Source organism: Salvelinus fontinalis, unplaced genomic scaffold (genome assembly GCF_029448725.1).
Source record: "Salvelinus fontinalis isolate EN_2023a unplaced genomic scaffold, ASM2944872v1 scaffold_0159, whole genome shotgun sequence".
NCBI lineage: Eukaryota > Metazoa > Chordata > Actinopteri > Salmoniformes > Salmonidae > Salvelinus > Salvelinus fontinalis.
In genome coordinates this window covers 255,173-277,001 of record NW_026600368.1, presented here as the reverse complement: position 1 = coordinate 277,001, position 21,829 = coordinate 255,173, and the positions used below count along the sequence as shown (strand labels likewise).

The window sequence follows — 21,829 nt, the reverse complement described above, 5'->3', positions numbered from 1 at the left end:
GTAGAGAGGGGGAGGGAGAGGGAGGAGGTATTGAGGGGGCAGCAGGTTGCTCTGCCCACTCAGTCTCTCTCTCACACACGCACAGCCTCCTGCCCACAAAGTCACACATCAGCCGGCCAGGCACACATCAGCCAGGCAGACATCAGCCGGCAAGTCACACATCAGCCGGCCAGGCACACATCAGCCAGGCAGACATCATCCGGCCAGGCAGACATCAGCCGGCCATGCACACATCAGCCGGCCATGCAGACATCAGCCAGGCAGGCAGTCATCAGCCGGCCATGCAGACATCAGCCGGCCAGGCAGACATCAGCCGGCCAGGCAGACATCAGCCGGCCATGCACACATCAGCCGGCCATGCAGACATCAGCCAGGCAGACATCAGCCGGCCAGGCAGACATCAGCCGGCCAGGCAGACATCAGCCGGCAGACATCAGCCGGGCAGATGGAGGTTTGCACGCGCTGGACAACGTGGTGCACTGTGGGTCACTTGAAGCTTAATAACTTACATTTTGAGCTATTGTTGTTTTTTGTCTGGAGTGGCATAACATTATGAAGCAGAGATATTCCCCATAGCCTTCACGACACACCACAGGAGGCTGCTGAAGGGAGGACGGCTCACACCATGTATTTGATACCATTCCACTATTCTGCTCCATCTATTACCACGAGAACATCCTCCTCAAGAGAGGGAGGGAGAGGGCGAGAGAGGGAGAGGGCGAGAGAGGGAGAGGGCGAGAGTGAGAAGGTGTTATGTAGGTAGAGTAGGCTGGAACAGGACCGGTACTGAGTCATTGTAGAGTTATATAGAGGTAGATACTGTAGAATGAGGTAGAGGTAGAGTTATATAGAGGTAGATACTGTAGAATGAGGTAGAGGTAGAGTTATATAGAGGTAGATACTGTAGAATGAGGTAGAGGTAGAGTTATATAGAGGTAAAAACTGTAGAATGAGGTAGAGGTAGATACTGTAGATTGAGTTAGAGGTACAGTTATATAGATTTACCTACTGTAGAATGAGTTATATAGAGGTAGATACTGTAGAATGAGGTAGAGGTAGAGTTATATAGAGGTAGATACTCTAGAATGAGGTAGAGTTATATAGAGGTAGATACTCTAGAATGAGGTAGAGGTAGAGTTATATAGAGGTAGATACTCTAGAATGAGATAGAGGTAGATACTGTAGAATGAGGTAGAGGTAGAGTTATATAGAGGTAGATACTGTAGAATGAGATAGATGTAGAGTTATATAGAGGTAAATACTCTAGAATGAGGTAGAGTTATATAGAGGTAGATAGTGTAGAATGAGATAGATGTAGAGTTATATAGAGGTAGATACTCTAGAATGAGGTAGAGGTAGAGTTATATAGAGGTAGATACTGTAGAATGAGATAGAGGTAGATACTGTAGAATGAGGTAGAGGTAGAGTTATATAGAGGTAGATACTGTAGAATGAGATAGATGTAGAGTTATATAGAGGTAGATACTCTAGAATGAGGTAGATGTAGAGTTATATAGAGGTAGATACTCTAGAATGAGGTAGAGTTATATAGAGGTAGATACTCTAGAATGAGGTAGATGTAGAGTTATATAGAGGTAGATACTCTAGAATGAGGTAGAGTTATATAGAGGTAAATACTGTAGAATGAGGTAGATGTAGAGTTATATAGAGGTAGATACTCTAGAATGAGGTAGAGTTATATAGAGGTACCTACTGTAGAATGAGGTAGAGTTATATAGAGGTACCTACTGTAGAATGAGGTCGTTAATAAAAAAGTCTACTATTTGTAAATAAGAATTTGTTCTTAACTGACTTGCCTAGTTAAAGGTTAAATCAAAAACACAAATAAATAAATATAGATGTAGCTATTGGACAATGAGTTAGAGCTTCTGTAGCAAGGTTGGCTGAGATGGCTGGGAGAGATGTAGCTACAGTTAAAGGTAAGCCTACCTCAAAGCCTGCCACTCTACTCTGCACTTCCTCATTTTGTCACGGTTGTTGTTGGCATTTTCACTTTTGCAATCTTTCTCTGTCTTTTAAAATCTCTTCTGCCTTTCATACTCTACCTGTCTATCTATGTTTCTCCTCTCCTGATTCTCAGCATATTGTCAACTTCTGCTCTGAAACTCTTTGTCTAACAGTGCTATCATACTATCCCCCACCCTTCCGCTCTCTCTTTTTCTCTCTCTCTCTCTCTCTCGCTCTCACACTGCCTACTCCTCTCTCTCTCTCTGTCTCCGTCTCTCTCTCTCGCTCTTCTTGTTCTCTAATTTGCATGAGTGCTGCTGGCTACAGGCTGTGTGTTTCCTCATCTCAGAACCAGTTCCTCAGTTAGACCTGATCAAACAGACTACAGAGAGGAGCACAACAGAACCAGTTCCTCAGTTAGACCTGATCTAACAAACTACAGAGATGAGCACAACAGAACAGCACAGAACAGATCAGCTCCTCGGCAAAGCACCATCACTGGAGAGAGAGAGTTAGCTCTAGAGGAAGAGCTGTTGATACAGAACCCTGGTGACTGACATCTCCATCTGGTTCTGGAGGAAGAGCTGTTGATACAGAACCCTGGTGACTGACATCTCCATCTGGTTCTGGAGGAAGAGCTGTTGATACAGAACCCTGGTGACTGACATCTCCATCTGGTTCTGGAGGAAGAGCTGTTGATACAGAACCCTGGTGACTGACACCTCCATCTGGTTCTGGAGGAAGAGCTGTTGATACAGAACCCCGACTTTGTTCTGCTGAGCGTCTACTGGACCTGGAATGTGAACAGAGGCAGAAGACAGAGACAGTAACAGCAACATGGACAGAGGCAGAAGACAGAGACAGTAACAGCAACATGGACAGAGGCAGAAGACAGAGACAGTAACAGCAACATGGACAGAGGCAGACGACAGAGACAGTAACAGCAACATGGACAGAGGCAGAAGACAGAGACAGTAACAGCAACATGGACAGAGGCAGACGACAGAGACAGTAACAGAAACACGAAGAGAGGGATAACTATAGTAGAACAGCAGCCAGGAGAACCTCAGTGGATAGGTGAGTGATCTGATATGGCTCCATGACCTCTGTCCAGGGTTACTTGTGGTCTGTGATATTTAGCGTGATAATGATCGTATTTCTCTGAGAACCTAATATTTACAATTTCATTTGAACAGTTTCCACAGTCTTAAACATCAGCACTGTAATATCTGATTGATTTTACAGTGATATCAAGAAAACACAACTGATTAGACTTTACCCAGTCAGTAACGTATCTGTCTATAGAGACTTTACCCAGTCAGTAACATATCTGTCTAAAGAGACTTTACCCAGTCAGTAACATATCTGCCTATAGAGACTTTACCCAGTCAGTAACATATCTGCCTATAGAGACTTTACCCAGTCAGTAACATATCTGTCTATAGAGACTTTACCCAGTCAGTAACATACTAAAGAGACTTTACCCAGTCAGTAACATATCTGTCTAAAGAGACTTTACCCAGTCAGTAACATATCTGCCTATAGAGACTTTACCTAGTCAGTAACATATCTGTCTATAGAGACTTTACCCAGTCAGTAATATACTAAAGAGACTTTACCCAGTCAGTAACATATCTGCCTATAGAGACTTTACCCAGTCAGTAACATATCTGTCTATAGAGACTTTACCCAGTCAGTAACATATCTGCCTAAAGAGACTTTACCCAGTCAGTAACATATCTGCCTATAGAGACTTTACCCAGTCAGTAACATATCTGCCTAAAGAGACTTTACCCAGTCAGTAACATATCTGCCTAAAGAGACTTTACCCAGTCAGTAACATATCTGCCTAAAGAGACTTTACCCAGTCAGTAACATATCTGCCTAAAGAGACTTTACCCAGTCAGTAACATACTAAAGAGACTTTACCCAGTCAGTAACATATCTGTCTATAGAGACTTTACCCAGTCAGTAACATATCTGCCTAAAGAGACTTTACCCAGTCAGTAACATACTAAAGAGACTTTACCCAGTCAGTAACATATCTGCCTATAGTGACTTTACCCAGTCAGTAACATATCTGCCTATAGAGACTTTACCCAGTCAGTAACATACCTGCCTAAAGAGACTTTACCCAGTCAGTAACATATCTGTCTATAGAGACTTTACCCAGTCAGTAACATATCTGTCTATAGAGACTTTACCCAGTCAGTAACATATCTGTCTATAGAGACTTTACCCAGTCAGTAACATATCTGTCTATAGAGACTTTACCCAGTCAGTAACATATCTGCCTATAGAGACTTTACCCAGTCAGTAACATATCTGTCTATAGAGACTTTACCCAGTCAGTAACATATCTGTCTATAGAGACTTTACCCAGTCAGTAACATATCTGTCTATAGAGACTTTACCCAGTCAGTAACATATCTGCCTATAGAGACTTTACCCAGTCAGTAACATACTAAAGAGACTTTACCCAGTCAGTAACATATCTGTCTATAGAGACTTTACCCAGTCAGTAACATACTATAGAGACTTTACCCAGTCAGTAACATACTATAGAGACTTTACCCAGTCAGTAACATATCTGCCTAAAGAGACTTTACCCAGTCAGTAACATACTATAGAGACTTTACCCAGTCAGTAACATACTATAGAGACTTTACCCAGTCAGTAACATATCTGCCTATAGAGACTTTACCCAGTCAGTAACATATCTGCCTATAGAGACTTTACCCAGTCAGTAACATATCTGCCTAAAGAGACTTTACCCAGTCAGTAACATATATGTCTATAGAGACTTTACCCAGTCAGTAACATACTATAGAGACTTTACCCAGTCAGTAACATATCTGCCTATAGAGACTTTACCCAGTCAGTAACATACTAAAGAGACTTTACCCAGTCAGTAACATATCTGCCTATAGAGACTTTACCCAGTCAGTAACATACTATAGAGACTTTACCCAGTCAGTAACATATCTGCCTAAAGAGACTTTACCCAGTCAGTAACATACTATAGAGACTTTACCCAGTCAGTAACATATCTGTATAAAGAGACTTTACCCAGTCAGTAACATATCTGTCTAAAGAGACTTTACCCAGTCAGTAACATATCTGTCTATAGAGACTTTACCCAGTCAGTAACATATCTGCCTAAAGAGACTTTACCCAGTCAGTAACATATCTGTCTAAAGAGACTTTACCCAGTCAGTAACATATCTGCCTATAGAGACTTTACCCAGTCAGTAACATATCTGTCTATAGAGACTTTACCCAGTCAGTAACATACTAAAGAGACTTTACCTAGTCAGTAACATATCTGCCTATAGAGACTTTACCCAGTCAGTAACATATCTGTCTATAGAGACTTTACCCAGTCAGTAACATATCTGCCTATAGAGACTTTACCCAGTCAGTAACATATCTGCCTAAAGAGACTTTACCCAGTCAGTAACATATCTGCCTAAAGAGACTTTACCCAGTCAGTAACATATCTGCCTAAAGAGACTTTACCCAGTCAGTAACATATCTGCCTAAAGAGACTTTACCCAGTCAGTAACATACTAAAGAGACTTTACCCAGTCAGTAACATATCTGTCTATAGAGACTTTACCCAGTCAGTAACATATCTGCCTATAGAGACTTTACCCAGTCAGTAACATACTATAGAGACTTTACCCAGTCAGTAACATACTATAGAGACTTTACCCAGTCAGTAACATATCTGCCTATAGAGACTTTACCCAGTCAGTAACATATCTGCCTATAGAGACTTTACCCAGTCAGTAACATATCTGCCTAAAGAGACTTTACCCAGTCAGTAACATATCTGTCTATAGAGACTTTACCCAGTCAGTAACATACTATAGAGACTTTACCCAGTCAGTAACATATCTGCCTATAGAGACTTTACCCAGTCAGTAACATACTAAAGAGACTTTACCCAGTCAGTAACATATCTGCCTATAGAGACTTTACCCAGTCAGTAACATACTATAGAGACTTTACCCAGTCAGTAACATATCTGCCTAAAGAGACTTTACCCAGTCAGTAACATACTATAGAGACTTTACCCAGTCAGTAACATATCTGTCTAAAGAGACTTTACCCAGTCAGTAACATATCTGTCTAAAGAGACTTTACCCAGTCAGTAACATATCTGTCTATAGAGACTTTACCCAGTCAGTAACATACTAAAGAGACTTTACCCAGTCAGTAACATACTAAAGAGACTTTACCCAGTCAGTAACATATCTGTCTAAAGAGACTTTACCCAGTCAGTAACATATCTGTCTAAAGAGACTTTACCCAGTCAGTAACATATCTGCCTAAAGATACTTTACCCAGTCAGTAACATATCTGTCTATAGAGACTTTACCCAGTCAGTAACATACTAAAGAGACTTTACCCAGTCAGTAACATACTATAGAGACTTTACCCAGTCAGTAACATACTATAGAGACTTTACCCAGTCAGTAACATATCTGCCTATAGAGACTTTACCCAGTCAGTAACATACTAAAGAGACTTTACCCAGTCAGTAACATACTAAAGAGACTTTACCCAGTCAGTAACATATCTGCATATAGAGACTTTACCCAGTCAGTAACATATCTGCCTAAAGAGACTTTACCCAGTCAGTAACATACTAAAGAGACTTTACCCAGTCAGTAACATATCTGCCTAAAGAGACTTTACCCAGTCAGTAACATATCTGTCTATAGAGACTTTACCCAGTCAGTAACATACTATAGAGACTTTACCCAGTCAGTAACATATCTGTCTATAGAGACTTTACCCAGTCAGTAACATATCTGCCTATAGAGACTTTACCCAGTCAGTAACATACTAAAGAGACTTTACCCAGTCAGTAACATATCTGTCTAAAGAGACTTTACCCAGTCAGTAACATATCTGCCTAAAGAGACTTTACCCAGTCAGTAACATATCTGCCTATAGAGACTTTACCCAGTCAGTAACATACTAAAGAGACTTTACCCAGTCAGTAACATATCTGTCTAAAGTTACTTTACCCAGTCAGTAACATATCTGCCTAAAGAGACTTTACCCAGTCAGTAACATATCTGTCTAAAGAGACTTTACCCAGTCACTAACATATCTGCCTAAAGAGACTTTACCCAGTCAGTAACATATCTGCCTATAGAGACTTTACCCAGTCAGTAACATACTAAAGAGACTTTACCCAGTCAGTAACATATCTGTCTATAGAGACTTTACCCAGTCAGTAACATATCTGCCTATAGAGACTTTACCCAGTCAGTAACATACTAAAGAGACTTTATCCAGTCAGTAACATACTAAAGAGACTTTACCCAGTCAGTAACATACTAAAGAGACTTTACCCAGTCAGTAACATATCTGTCTATAGAGACTTTACCCAGTCAGTAACATATATGTCTATAGAGACTTTACCCAGTCAGTAACATATCTGTCTAAAGAGACTTTACCCAGTCAGTAACATATCTGTCTATAGAGACTTTACCCAGTCAGTAACATATCTGCCTAAAGAGACTTTACCCAGTCAGTAACATATCTGCCTATAGAGACTTTACCCAGTCAGTAACATACTAAAGAGACTTTACCCAGTCAGTAACATACTAAAGAGACTTTACCCAGTCAGTAACATATCTGCCTATAGAGACTTTACCCAGTCAGTAACATACTATAGAGACTTTACCCAGTCAGTAACATATCTGCCTAAAGAGACTTTACCCAGTCAGTAACATACTATAGAGACTTTACCCAGTCAGTAACATATCTGTCTAAAGAGACTTTACCCAGTCAGTAACATATCTGTCTAAAGAGACTTTACCCAGTCAGTAACATATCTGTCTATAGAGACTTTACCCAGTCAGTAACATACTAAAGAGACTTTACCCAGTCAGTAACATACTAAAGAGACTTTACCCAGTCAGTAACATATCTGTCTAAAGAGACTTTACCCAGTCAGTAACATATCTGTCTAAAGAGACTTTACCCAGTCAGTAACATATCTGCCTAAAGATACTTTACCCAGTCAGTAACATATCTGTCTATAGAGACTTTACCCAGTCAGTAACATACTAAAGAGACTTTACCCAGTCAGTAACATACTATAGAGACTTTACCCAGTCAGTAACATACTATAGAGACTTTACCCAGTCAGTAACATATCTGCCTATAGAGACTTTACCCAGTCAGTAACATACTAAAGAGACTTTACCCAGTAAATAACATACTAAAGAGACTTTACCCAGTCAGTAACATATCTGCCTATAGAGACTTTACCCAGTCAGTAACATATCTGCCTAAAGAGACTTTACCCAGTCAGTAACATACTAAAGAGACTTTACCCAGTCAGTAACATATCTGCCTAAAGAGACTTTACCCAGTCAGTAACATATCTGTCTATAGAGACTTTACCCAGTCAGTAACATACTATAGAGACTTTACCCAGTCAGTAACATATCTGTCTATAGAGACTTTACCCAGTCAGTAACATATCTGCCTATAGAGACTTTACCCAGTCAGTAACATACTAAAGAGACTTTACCCAGTCAGTAACATATCTGCCTATAGAGACTTTACCCAGTCAGTAACATACTAAAGAGACTTTACCCAGTCAGTAACATATCTGTCTAAAGAGACTTTACCCAGTCAGTAACATATCTGCCTAAAGAGACTTTACCCAGTCAGTAACATATCTGCCTATAGAGACTTTACCCAGTCAGTAACATACTAAAGAGACTTTACCCAGTCAGTAACATATCTGTCTAAAGTTACTTTACCCAGTCAGTAACATATCTGCCTAAAGAGACTTTACCCAGTCAGTAACATATCTGTCTAAAGAGACTTTACCCAGTCAGTAACATACTAAAGAGACTTTACCCAGTCAGTAACATATCTGTCTATAGAGACTTTACCCAGTCAGTAACATACTAAAGAGACTTTACCCAGTCAGTAACATATCTGCCTATAGAGACTTTACCCAGTCAGTAACATACTAAAGAGACTTTATCCAGTCAGTAACATACTAAAGAGACTTTACCCAGTCAGTAACATACTAAAGAGACTTTACCCAGTCAGTAACATATCTGTCTATAGAGACTTTACCCAGTCAGTAACATATCTGTCTATAGAGACTTTACCCAGTCAGTAACATATCTGTCTAAAGAGACTTTACCCAGTCAGTAACATATCTGTCTATAGAGACTTTACCCAGTCAGTAACATATCTGTCTAAAGAGACTTTACCCAGTCAGTAACATACTAAAGAGACTTTACCCAGTCAGTAACATACTAAAGAGACTTTATCCAGTCAGTAACATACTAAAGAGACTTTACCCAGTCAGTAACATACTAAAGAGACTTTACCCAGTCAGTAACATACTAAAGAGACTTTATCCAGTCAGTAACATACTAAAGAGACTTTACCCAGTCAGTAACATATCTGCCTATAGAGACTTTACCCAGTCAGTAACATATCTGTCTATAGAGACTTTACCCAGTCAGTAACATACTATAGAGACTTTACCCAGTCAGTAACATATCTGCCTATAGAGACTTTACCCAGTCAGTAACATACTAAAGAGACTTTACCCAGTCAGTAACATATCTGCCTATAGAGACTTTACCCAGTCAGTAACATATCTGCCTATAGAGACTTTACCCAGTCAGTAACATACTAAAGAGACTTTATCCAGTCAGTAACATACTAAAGAGACTTTACCCAGTCAGTAAAATACTAAAGAGACTTTACCCAGTCAGTAACATATCTGTCTATAGAGACTTTACCCAGTCAGTAACATATCTGTCTATAGAGACTTTACCCAGTCAGTAACACATCTGTCTAAAGAGACTTTACCCAGTCAGTAACATATCTGTCTATAGAGACTTTACCCAGTCAGTAACATATCTGCCTAAAGAGACTTTACCCAGTCAGTAACATATCTGCCTATAGAGACTTTACCCAGTCAGTAACATACTAAAGAGACTTTACCCAGTCAGTAACATACTAAAGAGACTTTATCCATTCAGTAACATACTAAAGAGACTTTACCCAGTCAGTAACATACTAAAGAGACTTTACCCAGTCAGTAACATACTAAAGAGACTTTATCCAGTCAGTAACATACTAAAGAGACTTTACCCAGTCAGTAACATATCTGCCTATAGAGACTTTACCCAGTCAGTAACATATCTGTCTATAGAGACTTTACCCAGTCAGTAACATACTATAGAGACTTTACCCAGTCAGTAACATATCTGCCTATAGAGACTTTACCCAGTCAGTAACATACTAAAGAGACTTTATCCAGTCAGTAACATATCTGCCTATAGAGACTTTACCCAGTCAGTAACATACTAAAGAGACTTTACCCAGTCAGTAACATATCTGCCTATAGAGACTTTACCCAGTCAGTAACATACTAAAGAGACTTTACCCAGTCAGTAACATATCTGCCTATAGAGACTTTACCCAGTCAGTAACATATCTGCCTATAGAGACTTTACCCAGTCAGTAACATACTAAAGAGACTTTACCCAGTCAGTAACATATCTGCCTATAGAGACTTTACCCAGTCAGTAACATATCTGCCTAAAGAGACTTTACCCAGTCAGTAACATATCTGCCTATAGAGACTTTACCCAGTCAGTAACATATCTGTCTATAGAGACTTTACCCAGTCAGTAACATAATATAGAGACTTTACCCAGTCAGTAACATACTATAGAGACTTTACCCAGTCAGTAACATACTAAAGAGACTTTACCCAGTCAGTAACATATCTGTCTATAGAGACTTTAACCAGTCAGTAACATATCTGCCTAAAGAGACTTTACCCAGTCAGTAACATATCTGCCTATAGAGACTTTACCCAGTCAGTAACATATCTGTCTATAGAGACTTTACCCAGTCAGTAACATAATATAGAGACTTTACCCAGTCAGTAACATACTATAGAGACTTTACCCAGTCAGTAACATACTAAAGAGACTTTACCCAGTCAGTAACATATCTGTCTATAGAGACTTTAACCAGTCAGTAACATACTATAGAGACTTTACCCAGTCAGTAACATATCTACCTAAAGAGACTTTACCCAGTCAGTAACATATCTGCCTATAGAGACTTTACCCAGTCAGTAACATACTAATGAGACTTTACCCAGTCAGTAACATATCTACCTAAAGAGACTTTACCCAGTCAGTAACATATCTGTCTATAGAGACTTTACCCAGTCAGTAACATATCTGCCTATAGAGACTTTACCCAGTCAGTAACATACTAAAGAGACTTTACCCAGTCAGTAACATATCTGTCTATAGAGACTTTACCCAGTCAGTAACATACTATAGAGACTTTACCCAGTCAGTAACATACTATAGAGACTTTACCCAGTCAGTAACATATCTGCCTAAAGAGACTTTACCCAGTCAGTAACATATCTGCCTATAGAGACTTTACCCAGTCAGTAACATATCTGTCTATAGAGACTTTACCCAGTCAGTAACATATCTGCCTAAAGAGACTTTACCCAGTCAGTAACATACTATAGAGACTTTACCCAGTCAGTAACATATCTGCCTATAGAGACTTTACCCAGTCAGTAACATATCTGCCTATAGAGACTTTACCCAGTCAGTAACATATCTGTCTATAGAGACTTTACCCAGTCAGTAACATATCTGTCTATAGAGACTTTACCCAGTCAGTGACATATCTGCCTATAGAGACTTTACCCAGTCAGTAACATATCTGCCTAAAGAGACTTTACCCAGTCAGTAACATATCTGCCTATAGAGACTTTACCCAGTCAGTAACATATCTGCCTAAAGAGACTTTACCCAGTCAGTAACATATCTGTCTATAGAGACTTTACCCAGTCAGTAACATATCTGTCTATAGAGACTTTACCCAGTCAGTAACATACTATAGAGACTTTACCCAGTCAGTAACATATCTGCCTATAGAGACTTTACCCAGTCAGTAACATACTATAGAGACTTTACCCAGTCAGTAACATACTATAGAGACTTTACCCAGTCAGTAACATACTAAAGAGACTTTACTCAGTCAGTAACATATCTGTCTATAGAGACTTTACCCAGTCAGTAACATACTAAAGAGACTTTACCCAGTCAGTAACATATCTATCTAAAGAGACTTTACCCAGTCAGTAACATATCTGCCTATAGAGACTTTACCCAGTCAGTAACATATCTGCCTAAAGAGACTTTACCCAGTCAGTAACATATCTGTCTATAGAGACTTTACCCAGTCAGTAACATATCTGCCTATAGAGACTTTACCCAGTCAGTAACATACTAAAGAGACTTTACCCAGTCAGTAACATATCTGCCTATAGAGACTTTACCCAGTCAGTAACATACTAAAGAGACTTTACCCTGTCAGTAACATATCTGTCTATAGAGACTTTACCCAGTCAGTAACATACTAAAGAGACTTTACCCAGTCAGTAACATATCTACCTAAAGAGACTTTACCCAGTCAGTAACATATCTGCATATAGAGACTTTACCCAGTCAGTAACATATCTGCCTATAGATACTTTACCCAGTCAGTAACATATCTGTCTATAGAGACTTTACCCAGTCAGTAACATACTATAGAGACTTTACCCAGTCAGTAACATACTATAGAGACTTTACCCAGTCAGTAACTTATCTGCCTAAAGAGACTTTACCCAGTCAGTAACATACTACAGAGACTTTACCCAGTCAGTAACATACTATAGAGACTTTACCCAGTCAGTAACATACTATAGAGACTTTACCCAGTCAGTAACATACTATAGAGACTTTACCCAGTCAGTAACATACTATAGAGACTTTACCCAGTCAGTAACATATCTGCCTATAGAGACTTTACCCAGTCAGTAACATACTATAGAGACTTTACCCAGTCAGTAACATACTAAAGAGACTTTACCCAGTCAGTAACATATCTGCCTATAGAGACTTTACCCAGTCAGTAACATATCTGCCTAAAGAGACTTTACCCAGTCAGTAACATATCTGCCTATAGAGACTTTACCCAGTCAGTAACATATCTGCCTAAAGAGACTTTACCCAGTCAGTAACATATCTGTCTATAGAGACTTTACCCAGTCAGTAACATATCTGTCTATAGAGACTTCTATAGAGACTTTACCCAGTCAGTAACATACTATAGAGACTTTACCCAGTCAGTAACATATCTGCCTATAGAGACTTTACCCAGTCAGTAACATACTATAGAGACTTTACCCAGTCAGTAACATACTATAGAGACTTTACCCAGTCAGTAACATACTAAAGAGACTTTACCCAGTCAGTAACATATCTGTCTATAGAGACTTTACCCAGTCAGTAACATATCTGTCTAAAGAGACTTTACCCAGTCAGTAACATATCTGTCTATAGAGACTTTACCCAGTCAGTAACATACTAAAGAGACTTTACCCAGTCAGTAACATACTAAAGAGACTTTACCCAGTCAGTAACATATCTGTCTAAAGAGACTTTACCCAGTCAGTAACATATCTGTCTAAAGAGACTTTACCCAGTCAGTAACATATCTGCCTAAAGATACTTTACCCAGTCAGTAACATATCTGTCTATAGAGACTTTACCCAGTCAGTAACATACTAAAGAGACTTTACCCAGTCAGTAACATACTATAGAGACTTTACCCAGTCAGTAACATACTATAGAGACTTTACCCAGTCAGTAACATATCTGCCTATAGAGACTTTACCCAGTCAGTAACATACTAAAGAGACTTTACCCAGTCAGTAACATACTAAAGAGACTTTACCCAGTCAGTAACATATCTGCATATAGAGACTTTACCCAGTCAGTAACATATCTGCCTAAAGAGACTTTACCCAGTCAGTAACATACTAAAGAGACTTTACCCAGTCAGTAACATATCTGCCTAAAGAGACTTTACCCAGTCAGTAACATATCTGTCTATAGAGACTTTACCCAGTCAGTAACATACTATAGAGACTTTACCCAGTCAGTAACATATCTGTCTATAGAGACTTTACCCAGTCAGTAACATATCTGCCTATAGAGACTTTACCCAGTCAGTAACATACTAAAGAGACTTTACCCAGTCAGTAACATATCTGTCTAAAGAGACTTTACCCAGTCAGTAACATATCTGCCTAAAGAGACTTTACCCAGTCAGTAACATATCTGCCTATAGAGACTTTACCCAGTCAGTAACATACTAAAGAGACTTTACCCAGTCAGTAACATATCTGTCTAAAGTTACTTTACCCAGTCAGTAACATATCTGCCTAAAGAGACTTTACCCAGTCAGTAACATATCTGTCTAAAGAGACTTTACCCAGTCACTAACATATCTGCCTAAAGAGACTTTACCCAGTCAGTAACATATCTGCCTATAGAGACTTTACCCAGTCAGTAACATACTAAAGAGACTTTACCCAGTCAGTAACATATCTGTCTATAGAGACTTTACCCAGTCAGTAACATATCTGCCTATAGAGACTTTACCCAGTCAGTAACATACTAAAGAGACTTTATCCAGTCAGTAACATACTAAAGAGACTTTACCCAGTCAGTAACATACTAAAGAGACTTTACCCAGTCAGTAACATATCTGTCTATAGAGACTTTACCCAGTCAGTAACATATATGTCTATAGAGACTTTACCCAGTCAGTAACATATCTGTCTAAAGAGACTTTACCCAGTCAGTAACATATCTGTCTATAGAGACTTTACCCAGTCAGTAACATATCTGCCTAAAGAGACTTTACCCAGTCAGTAACATATCTGCCTATAGAGACTTTACCCAGTCAGTAACATACTAAAGAGACTTTACCCAGTCAGTAACATACTAAAGAGACTTTACCCAGTCAGTAACATATCTGCCTATAGAGACTTTACCCAGTCAGTAACATACTATAGAGACTTTACCCAGTCAGTAACATATCTGCCTAAAGAGACTTTACCCAGTCAGTAACATACTATAGAGACTTTACCCAGTCAGTAACATATCTGTCTAAAGAGACTTTACCCAGTCAGTAACATATCTGTCTAAAGAGACTTTACCCAGTCAGTAACATATCTGTCTATAGAGACTTTACCCAGTCAGTAACATACTAAAGAGACTTTACCCAGTCAGTAACATACTAAAGAGACTTTACCCAGTCAGTAACATATCTGTCTAAAGAGACTTTAACCAGTCAGTAACATATCTGTCTAAAGAGACTTTACCCAGTCAGTAACATATCTGCCTAAAGATACTTTACCCAGTCAGTAACATATCTGTCTATAGAGACTTTACCCAGTCAGTAACATACTAAAGAGACTTTACCCAGTCAGTAACATACTATAGAGACTTTACCCAGTCAGTAACATACTATAGAGACTTTACCCAGTCAGTAACATATCTGCCTATAGAGACTTTACCCAGTCAGTAACATACTAAAGAGACTTTACCCAGTAAATAACATACTAAAGAGACTTTACCCAGTCAGTAACATATCTGCCTATAGAGACTTTACCCAGTCAGTAACATATCTGCCTAAAGAGACTTTACCCAGTCAGTAACATACTAAAGAGACTTTACCCAGTCAGTAACATATCTGCCTAAAGAGACTTTACCCAGTCAGTAACATATCTGTCTATAGAGACTTTACCCAGTCAGTAACATACTATAGAGACTTTACCCAGTCAGTAACATATCTGTCTATAGAGACTTTACCCAGTCAGTAACATATCTGCCTATAGAGACTTTACCCAGTCAGTAACATACTAAAGAGACTTTACCCAGTCAGTAACATATCTGCCTATAGAGACTTTACCCAGTCAGTAACATACTAAAGAGACTTTACCCAGTCAGTAACATATCTGCCTATAGAGACTTTACCCAGTCAGTAACATATCTGCCTATAGAGACTTTACCCAGTCAGTAACATTCTAAAGAGACTTTATCCAGTCAGTAACATACTAAAGAGACTTTACCCAGTCAGTAAAATACTAAAGAGACTTTACCCAGTCAGTAACATATCTGTCTATAGAGACTTTACCCAGTCAGTAACATATCTGTCTATAGAGACTTTACCCAGTCAGTAACATATCTGTCTAAAGAGACTTTACCCAGTCAGTAACATATCTGTCTATAGAGACTTTACCCAGTCAGTAACATATCTGCCTAAAGAGACTTTACCCAGTCAGTAACATATCTGCCTATAGAGACTTTACCCAGTCAGTAACATACTAAAGAGACTTTACCCAGTCAGTAACATACTAAAGAGACTTTATCCATTCAGTAACATACTAAAGAGACTTTACCCAGTCAGTAACATACTAAAGAGACTTTACCCAGTCAGTAACATACTAAAGAGACTTTATCCAGTCAGTAACATACTAAAGAGACTTTACCCAGTCAGTAACATATCTGCCTATAGAGACTTTACCCAGTCAGTAACATATCTGTCTATAGAGACTTTACCCAGTCAGTAACATACTATAGAGACTTTACCCAGTCAGTAACATATCTGCCTATAGAGACTTTACCCAGTCAGTAACATACTAAAGAGACTTTATCCAGTCAGTAACATATCTGCCTATAGAGACTTTACCCAGTCAGTAACATACTAAAGAGACTTTACCCAGTCAGTAACATATCTGCCTATAGAGACTTTACCCAGTCAGTAACATACTAAAGAGACTTTACCCAGTCAGTAACATATCTGCCTATAGAGACTTTACCCAGTCAGTAACATATCTGCCTATAGAGACTTTACCCAGTCAGTAACATACTAAAGAGACTTTACCCAGTCAGTAACATATCTGCCTATAGAGACTTTACCCAGTCAGTAACATATCTGCCTAAAGAGACTTTACCCAGTCAGTAACATATCTGCCTATAGAGACTTTACCCAGTCAGTAACATATCTGTCTATAGAGACTTTACCCAGTCAGTAACATAATATAGAGACTTTACCCAGTCAGTAACATACTATAGAGACTTTACCCAGTCAGTAACATACTAAAGAGACTTTACCCAGTCAGTAACATATCTGTCTATAGAGACTTTAACCAGTCAGTAACATATCTGCCTAAAGAGACTTTACCCAGTCAGTAACATATCTGCCTATAGAGACTTTACCCAGTCAGTAACATATCTGTCTATAGAGACTTTACCCAGTCAGTAACATAATATAGAGACTTTACCCAGTCAGTAACATACTATAGAGACTTTACCCAGTCAGTAACATACTAAAGAGACTTTACCCAGTCAGTAACATATCTGTCTATAGAGACTTTAACCAGTCAGTAACATACTATAGAGACTTTACCCAGTCAGTAACATATCTACCTAAAGAGACTTTACCCAGTCAGTAACATATCTGCCTATAGAGACTTTACCCAGTCAGTAACATACTAATGAGACTTTACCCAGTCAGTAACATATCTACCTAAAGAGACTTTACCCAGTCAGTAACATATCTGTCTATAGAGACTTTACCCAGTCAGTAACATATCTGCCTATAGAGACTTTACCCAGTCAGTAACATACTAAAGAGACTTTACCCAGTCAGTAACATATCTGTCTATAGAGACTTTACCCAGTCAGTAACATACTATAGAGACTTTACCCAGTCAGTAACATACTATAGAGACTTTACCCAGTCAGTAACATATCTGCCTAAAGAGACTTTACCCAGTCAGTAACATATCTGCCTATAGAGACTTTACCCAGTCAGTAACATATCTGTCTATAGAGACTTTACCCAGTCAGTAACATATCTGCCTAAAGAGACTTTACCCAGTCAGTAACATACTATAGAGACTTTACCCAGTCAGTAACATATCTGCCTATAGAGACTTTACCCAGTCAGTAACATATCTGCCTATAGAGACTTTACCCAGTCAGTAACATATCTGTCTATAGAGACTTTACCCAGTCAGTAACATATCTGTCTATAGAGACTTTACCCAGTCAGTGACATATCTGCCTATAGAGACTTTACCCAGTCAGTAACATATCTGCCTAAAGAGACTTTACCCAGTCAGTAACATATCTGCCTATAGAGACTTTACCCAGTCAGTAACATATCTGCCTAAAGAGACTTTACCCAGTCAGTAACATATCTGTCTATAGAGACTTTACCCAGTCAGTAACATATCTGTCTATAGAGACTTTACCCAGTCAGTAACATACTATAGAGACTTTACCCAGTCAGTAACATATCTGCCTATAGAGACTTTACCCAGTCAGTAACATACTATAGAGACTTTACCCAGTCAGTAACATACTATAGAGACTTTACCCAGTCAGTAACATACTAAAGAGACTTTACTCAGTCAGTAACATATCTGTCTATAGAGACTTTACCCAGTCAGTAACATACTAAAGAGACTTTACCCAGTCAGTAACATATCTATCTAAAGAGACTTTACCCAGTCAGTAACATATCTGCCTATAGAGACTTTACCCAGTCAGTAACATATCTGCCTAAAGAGACTTTACCCAGTCAGTAACATATCTGTCTATAGAGACTTTACCCAGTCAGTAACATATCTGCCTATAGAGACTTTACCCAGTCAGTAACATACTAAAGAGACTTTACCCAGTCAGTAACATATCTGCCTATAGAGACTTTACCCAGTCAGTAACATACTAAAGAGACTTTACCCTGTCAGTAACATATCTGTCTATAGAGACTTTACCCAGTCAGTAACATACTAAAGAGACTTTACCCAGTCAGTAACATATCTACCTAAAGAGACTTTACCCAGTCAGTAACATATCTGCATATAGAGACTTTACCCAGTCAGTAACATATCTGCCTATAGAGACTTTACCCAGTCAGTAACATATCTGTCTATAGAGACTTTACCCAGTCAGTAACATACTATAGAGACTTTACCCAGTCAGTAACATACTATAGAGACTTTACCCAGTCAGTAACTTACCTGCCTAAAGAGACTTTACCCAGTCAGTAACATACTACAGAGACTTTACCCAGTCAGTAACATACTATAGAGACTTTACCCAGTCAGTAACATACTATAGAGACTTTACCCAGTCAGTAACATACTATAGAGACTTTACCCAGTCAGTAACATACTATAGAGACTTTACCCAGTCAGTAACATATCTGCCTATAGAGACTTTACCCAGTCAGTAACATACTATAGAGACTTTACCCAGTCAGTAACATACTAAAGAGACTTTACCCAGTCAGTAACATATCTGCCTATAGAGACTTTACCCAGTCAGTAACATATCTGCCTAAAGAGACTTTACCCAGTCAGTAACATATCTGCCTATAGAGACTTTACCCAGTCAGTAACATATCTGCCTAAAGAGACTTTACCCAGTCAGTAACATATCTGTCTATAGAGACTTTACCCAGTCAGTAACATATCTGTCTATAGAGACTTCTATAGAGACTTTACCCAGTCAGTAACATACTATAGAGACTTTACCCAGTCAGTAACATATCTGCCTATAGAGACTTTACCCAGTCAGTAACATACTATAGAGACTTTACCCAGTCAGTAACATACTATAGAGACTTTACCCAGTCAGTAACATACTAAAGAGACTTTACCCAGTCAGTAACATATCTGTCTATAGAGACTTTACCCAGTCAGTAACATATCTGTCTAAAGAGACTTTACCCAGTCAGTAACATATCTGTCTATAGAGACTTTACCCAGTCAGTAACATACTAAAGAGACTTTACCCAGTCAGTAACATACTAAAGAGACTTTACCCAGTCAGTAACATATCTGTCTAAAGAGACTTTACCCAGTCAGTAACATATCTGTCTAAAGAGACTTTACCCAGTCAGTAACATATCTGCCTAAAGATACTTTACCCAGTCAGTAACATATCTGTCTATAGAGACTTTACCCAGTCAGTAACATACTAAAGAGACTTTACCCAGTCAGTAACATACTATAGAGACTTTACCCAGTCAGTAACATACTATAGAGACTTTACCCAGTCAGTAACATATCTGCCTATAGAGACTTTACCCAGTCAGTAACATACTAAAGAGACTTTACCCAGTCAGTAACATACTAAAGAGACTTTACCCAGTCAGTAACATATCTGCATATAGAGACTTTACCCAGTCAGTAACATATCTGCCTAAAGAGACTTTACCCAGTCAGTAACATACTAAAGAGACTTTACCCAGTCAGTAACATATCTGCCTAAAGAGACTTTACCCAGTCAGTAACATATCTGTCTATAGAGACTTTACCCAGTCAGTAACATACTATAGAGACTTTACCCAGTCAGTAACATATCTGTCTATAGAGACTTTACCCAGTCAGTAACATATCTGCCTATAGAGACTTTACCCAGTCAGTAACATACTAAAGAGACTTTACCCAGTCAGTAACATATCTGTCTAAAGAGACTTTACCCAGTCAGTAACATATCTGCCTAAAGAGACTTTACCCAGTCAGTAACATATCTGCCTATAGAGACTTTACCCAGTCAGTAACATACTAAAGAGACTTTACCCAGTCAGTAACATATCTGTCTAAAGTTACTTTACCCAGTCAGTAACATATCTGCCTAAAGAGACTTTACCCAGTCAGTAACATATCTGTCTAAAGAGACTTTACCCAGTCACTAACATATCTGCCTAAAGAGACTTTACCCAGTCAGTAACATATCTGCCTATAGAGACTTTACCCAGTCAGTAACATACTAAAGAGACTTTACCCAGTCAGTAACATATCTGTCTATAGAGACTTTACCCAGTCAGTAACATATCTGCCTATAGAGACTTTACCCAGTCAGTAACATACTAAAGAGACTTTATCCAGTCAGTAACATACTAAAGAGACTTTACCCAGTCAGTAACATACTAAAGAGACTTTACCCAGTCAGTAACATATCTGTCTATAGAGACTTTACCCAGTCAGTAACATATATGTCTATAGAGACTTTACCCAGTCAGTAACATATCTGTCTAAAGAGACTTTACCCAGTCAGTAACATATCTGTCTATAGAGACTTTACCCAGTCAGTAACATATCTGCCTAAAGAGACTTTACCCAGTCAGTAACATATCTGCCTATAGAGACTTTACCCAGTCAGTAACATACTAAAGAGACTTTACCCAGTCAGTAACATACTAAAGAGACTTTACCCAGTCAGTAACATATCTGCCTATAGAGACTTTACCCAGTCAGTAACATACTATAGAGACTTTACCCAGTCAGTAACATATCTGCCTAAAGAGACTTTACCCAGTCAGTAACATACTATAGAGACTTTACCCAGTCAGTAACATATCTGTCTAAAGAGACTTTACCCAGTCAGTAACATATCTGTCTAAAGAGACTTTACCCAGTCAGTAACATATCTGTCTATAGAGACTTTACCCAGTCAGTAACATACTAAAGAGACTTTACCCAGTCAGTAACATACTAAAGAGACTTTACCCAGTCAGTAACATATCTGTCTAAAGAGACTTTACCCAGTCAGTAACATATCTGTCTAAAGAGACTTTACCCAGTCAGTAACATATCTGCCTAAAGATACTTTACCCAGTCAGTAACATATCTGTCTATAGAGACTTTACCCAGTCAGTAACATACTAAAGAGACTTTACCCAGTCAGTAACATACTATAGAGACTTTACCCAGTCAGTAACATACTATAGAGACTTTACCCAGTCAGTAACATATCTGCCTATAGAGACTTTACCCAGTCAGTAACATACTAAAGAGACTTTACCCAGTAAATAACATACTAAAGAGACTTTACCCAGTCAGTAACATATCTGCCTATAGAGACTTTACCCAGTCAGTAACATATCTGCCTAAAGAGACTTT

At 38.7% G+C, this 21,829-nt stretch overlaps 1 protein-coding gene across 1 annotated transcript in view; it reads left to right on the top strand.

Annotated features, from left to right (window-relative positions):
* The first annotated feature begins 768 nt into the window (after nt 1–768).
* The window catches only part of znf831 (zinc finger protein 831), a 167,224-nt gene continuing 146,163 nt past the window's right edge, over nt 769–21,829 (top strand). The window contains exon 1 of the mRNA XM_055912358.1: nt 769–3,045. The gene's annotated coding sequence lies outside the window, so the exon portion shown is untranslated. The remainder of the gene's footprint in view (nt 3,046–21,829) is intronic.